Raw genomic sequence first — 5000 nt, forward strand, 5'->3', positions numbered from 1 at the left:
GTCGGGGTACTTCCGATCCCCGTATGTAAGGGGAATAGCAACTGGTGTTGGGGTTCTTCCGATTCGAAAGGGGAATAGCAGCCACCAGTGCAAGTCCTGGCAATTAATCGTCTTCCGATGTTTGCGCCGTCGGCAGGACACTCTCGGTGCGCCTGCGGACTGCCCACCCCGCAGGCTGCCGAGGAGCGTTCCGGTCGCCCGAAGGCGGCCGACCGTGGCTGCCCTACGGCCGGGCAGGGCCTCTGCTGCCGAGAGGCACGCCCCGTTGCACCTGCGAACGGGCCCCGGCCGCTGGCCACGTCTTCCCGTGCATGGCTTTGGCCTGAAGTTGAGCGCAGGTGGCGTCGATCCTTGGAGAAAGCCCGTAAGAGCTTCGGTCGCTGACTCCGATCCTGCGAGAAAGCCCGTTAAGACCTTCGGTCGCTGACTCCGATCCTTGGAGAAAGCCCGTTAAGACCTTCGGTCGCTGACTCCGATCCTTGGAGAAAGCCCGTAAAGACCTTCGGTCGCTGACTCCGATCCTGCGAGAAAGCCCGTTGTTAAGACCTTCGGTCGCTGACTCCGATCCTGCGAGAAAGCCCGTTAAGACCTTTGGTCGCTGACTCCGATCCTTGGAGAAAGCCCGTTAAGACCTTCGGTCGCTGACTCCGATCCTTGGAGAAAGCCCGTAAAGACCTTCGGTCGCTGACTCCGATCCTGCGAGAAAGCCCGTTAAGACCTTCGGTCGCTGACTCCGATCCTTGGAGAAAGCCCGTAAAGACCTTCGGTCGCTGACTCCGATCCTTGGAGAAAGCCCGTAAAGACCTTCGGTCGCTGACTCCGATCCTGCGAGAAAGCCCGTTAAGACCTTCGGTCGCTGACTCCGATCCTTGGAGAAAGCCCGTTAAGACCTTCGGTCGCTGACTCCGATCCTTGGAGAAAGCCCGTTAAGACCTTCGGTCGCTGACTCCGATCTTTGGAGAAAGCCCGTAAAGACCTTCGGTCGCTGACTCCGATCCTGCGAGAAAGCCCGTTAAGACCTTCGGTCGCTGACTCCGATCCTTGGAGAAAGCCCGTAAAGACCTTCGGTCGCTGACTCCGATCCTGCGAGAAAGCCCGTTAAGACCTTTGGTCGCTGACTCCGATCCTTGGAGAAAGCCCGTTAAGACCTTCGGTCGCTGACTCCGATCCTTGGAGAAAGCCCGTAAAGACCTTCGGTCGCTGACTCCGATCCTTGGAGAAAGCCCGTAAAGACCTTCGGTCGCTGACTCCGATCCTGCGAGAAAGCCCGTTAAGACCTTTGGTCGCTGACTCCGATCCTTGGAGAAAGCCCGTTAAGACCTTCGGTCGCTGACTCCGATCCTTGGAGAAAGCCCGTTAAGACCTTCGGTCGCTGACTCCGATCCTTGGAGAAAGCCCGTTAAGACCTTCGGTCGCTGACTCCGATCTTTGGAGAAAGCCCGTAAAGACCTTCGGTCGCTGACTCCGATCCTGCGAGAAAGCCCGTTAAGACCTTCGGTCGCTGACTCCGATCCTTGGAGAAAGCCCGTAAAGACCTTCGGTCGCTGACTCCGATCCTGCGAGAAAGCCCGTTAAGACCTTTGGTCGCTGACTCCGATCCTTGGAGAAAGCCCGTTAAGACCTTCGGTCGCTGACTCCGATCCTTGGAGAAAGCCCGTTAAGACCTTCGGTCGCTGACTCCGATCCTTGGAGAAAGCCCGTTAAGACCTTCGGTCGCTGACTCCGATCTTTGGAGAAAGCCCGTAAAGACCTTCGGTCGCTGACTCCGATCCTGCGAGAAAGCCCGTTAAGACCTTCGGTCGCTGACTCCGATCCTTGGAGAAAGCCCGTTAAGACCTTCGGTCGCTGACTCCGATCCTTGGAGAAAGCCCGTCAAGACCTTCCGTCGCTGACTCCGATCTTTGGAGAAAGCCCGCAAGAGCTTTGGTGACTCACTCCGATTTCGCGAGAAGGGCCGCAAGAGCTGCGGGGACTCACTCCGATCCTGTGACAAAGCCCGACTCTTCAGGTCGCTCCTATGTAGCCCACCATCTCTTAAGCATTGGCGGCCGGGTCGGCCGGCGCTGACGGCCGAAGGAAGCCGCCGGGCGGACCGCGTTTGGTGTTTCCCCGCTCCCGAGGCCGCCTGCTACACGACGGCATGCGACTTTCCGGCCTGCCCCGACTTTCGGATTTCGCCAGGGTGTCTGACCAAGGTGTAGGTCGCCGATCCTACCTTGAGAGGAGTGGTCGTTTTTTGACTAGGCAACTCTTCCAGAGCCCGTAGCGGACGGCGGCTGGGGGCCAGCGGGTCCGGGAGGGTGCGGACGGGGCCGGCGCGGCACGGGCCAGACCCCTGCGTGGAGAAAAGACGGGGTCGTCCGGTGACTTTGCCCCGTCGGCCGGCTCCATCGGACTTGGCACCGGGCGCCTGGGCGGGTGTCGGCGGGGGGAGTGAGCGCCCCGCCCCGCCCGACTCCGACCGCCCCGGAGGGCGCCCCGGGCCCGCCGGGCGAGCGAGCAGGGTCCGTCCGGTGTGGGGCGGGGCCCGGGGAGGCGGGGGTGGAGCGGGCGGCCGAGCAACGGGGTCGACCGGGACGGGTCTCCCCCGGCCGGCGGGGCCGGTCTCCCGTTGCCCCCGAAGCCTACCCCGTGGCCGACTTGCGGTGGTTTTTCAAAAAAGTGCTCTGTAGGGTGTCTGACCATGTCGTGGGTCGCTCAACCTACCTTGAGAGAGTGGTCGTTTTTTGACTAGCTCGGGAATCGACGGCGAGCAATCGCACACTCTCTCGCCAGTCGTTTTGCTACCCCGCCGACCAGGCTGCCACTCCCCGCGAGGGCAGCCGGAGGTCGACAACCGGCTTGGAAGGCGCCCGCTCCTCCGCTCCTGCGGGCGAGGACGGGCGTGCCGACGGGCGTCCGGAACCAGCGCCGGGGCAGGCCCTCCGCGGAGGGCAGCCCGGGTCCCGCCGCTGCGGCGGCGGACCCAACGGCGACGGCTCGCCCCTTCCGTCTGCGTGCGAGTACGCCTTGCGGACTCGGCGGTTCGAGACCCGGCCGTCCGCCTTGCCGGCGGACGCGTCCGGTCGTGAGAGTGCGGGACCGTTCCTGACGGGACGGCTCGGGCGTTGAAGGGAAGCAACGGTCAGGTGTGGCCGGGAGTTCTGCGCTCAGGCTCCCGAGGGTTCGCGGCCATCTCCACGGCGCGTTCCCACCTCACGGCAGCGACGGACTCGGCGGCGCTCGGCGCTCCGGTCGAGCGGGACCGTGTGGCGGCGGCGGCAGTTGCGGGTCTTCCCGCGCTGCCCCGCGGCCGCGGCGGTCCTCTCCCGGCGGCGACCGCTCTTTCGCCGCCTCGGCGTCCTCGCTACCTGGTTGATCCTGCCAGTAGTCATATGCTTGTCTCAAAGATTAAGCCATGCACGTGCAAGTTTAAACTGTCCCAGTGAAACTGCGAATGGCTCATTAAATCAGTTATGGTTCCTTTGATCGTCACATCCTACATGGATAACTGTGGTAATTCTAGAGCTAATACATGCGGAAGAAGCGCCGACCTCACGGTCTGGCGTGCATTTATCAGACCAAGACCGACCCGGGGTTCGCCCCGGTCCCTTTGGTGACTCTGGATAACCCAGCCGATCGCACGGTCTTCGCACCGGCGACAGATCATTCGAATGTCTGCCCTATCAACTTTCGATGGTAGGTTCTGTGCCTACCATGGTGGCAACGGGTGACGGGGAATCAGGGTTCGGTTCCGGAGAGGGAGCCTGAGAAACGGCTACCACATCCAAGGAAGGCAGCAGGCGCGCAAATTACCCACTCCCGACTCGGGGAGGTAGTGACGAAAAATAACAATACGGGACTCTTTCGAGGCCCCGTAATTGGAATGGGTACACTTTAAATCCTTTAACGAGGATCTATTGGAGGGCAAGTCTGGTGCCAGCAGCCGCGGTAATTCCAGCTCCAATAGCGTATATTAAAGTTGTTGCGGTTAAAAAGCTCGTAGTTGGATCTTGGGACCGGGCTTGCGGTCCGCCGCGAGGCGTGTCACTGCTCGTCCCGGCCCTCCCCGCCGGATTCTCCTTGGTGCTCTTAACTGAGTGCCTCGGGGTGCCGGAGCGTTTACTTTGAAAAAATTAGAGTGTTCAAAGCAGGCCTGGCGCCTGAATAGTGGTGCATGGAATAATGGAATAGGACCTCGGTTCTATTTCGTTGGTTTTCGGAACGTGAGGTAATGATCAAGAGGGACGGACGGGGGCATTCGTATTGCGGCGGGAGAGGTGAAATTCTTGGATCGCCGCAAGACGAACCACTGCGAAAGCATTTGCCAAGAATGTTTTCATTGATCAAGAACGAAAGTTGTGGGCGCGAAGGCGATCAGATACCGCCCTAGTCACAACCATAAACGATGCCAACCAGCGATCCGCCGGCGTTACTTCGATGACCCGATGGGCAGCTCCCGGGAAACCTGAGTTTTCGGGTTCCGGGGAAGTATGGTTGCAAAGCTGGAACTTAAAGGAATTGACGGAAGGGCACCACCAGGAGTGGAGCCTGCGGCTTAATTTGACTCAACACGGGGAAACTCACCCGGCCCGGACACAGTAAGGATTGACAGATTGAGAGCTCTTTCTTGATTCTGTGGGTGGTGGTGCATGGCCGTTCTTAGTTGGTGGAGCGATTTGTCTGGCTAATCCCGATAACGAACGAGACTCTGGCATGCTAACTAGTTCGGCGATCCCGCGCGATCGGCCGCAACTTCTTAGAGGACAGCCGGCAGTAAGCCGGACGAGATGGAGCAATAACAGGTCTGTGATGCCCTTAGATGTCCGGGGCCGCACGCGCGCTACAATGAAGGCATCAGCGAGTCTTTCGCCTTCGCCGAAAGGTGCGGGTAACCTGCTGAACCGCCTTCGTGCTAGGGATCGGGGATTGCAATTATCTCCCATGAACGAGGAATTCCCAGTAGATGCGTGTCATCAGCGCGCGTTGATTACGTCCCTGCCCTTTGTACACACCGCCCG

General features: G+C 60.3%; 1 non-coding gene across 1 annotated transcript in view; it reads left to right on the forward strand.

Annotated features, from left to right (window-relative positions):
* Nucleotides 1-3347: 3347 nt before the first annotated feature.
* Nucleotides 3348-5000, forward strand: part of LOC136441064 (small subunit ribosomal RNA) — a 1814-nt gene continuing 161 nt past the window's right edge. The window contains exon 1 of the ribosomal RNA XR_010756784.1: nt 3348-5000. This exon is cut by the window's right edge and continues 161 nt beyond it. This is a non-coding gene — a ribosomal RNA (small subunit ribosomal RNA).

This window comes from Branchiostoma lanceolatum, chromosome 8 (assembly GCF_035083965.1).
Source record: "Branchiostoma lanceolatum isolate klBraLanc5 chromosome 8, klBraLanc5.hap2, whole genome shotgun sequence".
Classification (NCBI taxonomy): domain Eukaryota; kingdom Metazoa; phylum Chordata; class Leptocardii; order Amphioxiformes; family Branchiostomatidae; genus Branchiostoma; species Branchiostoma lanceolatum.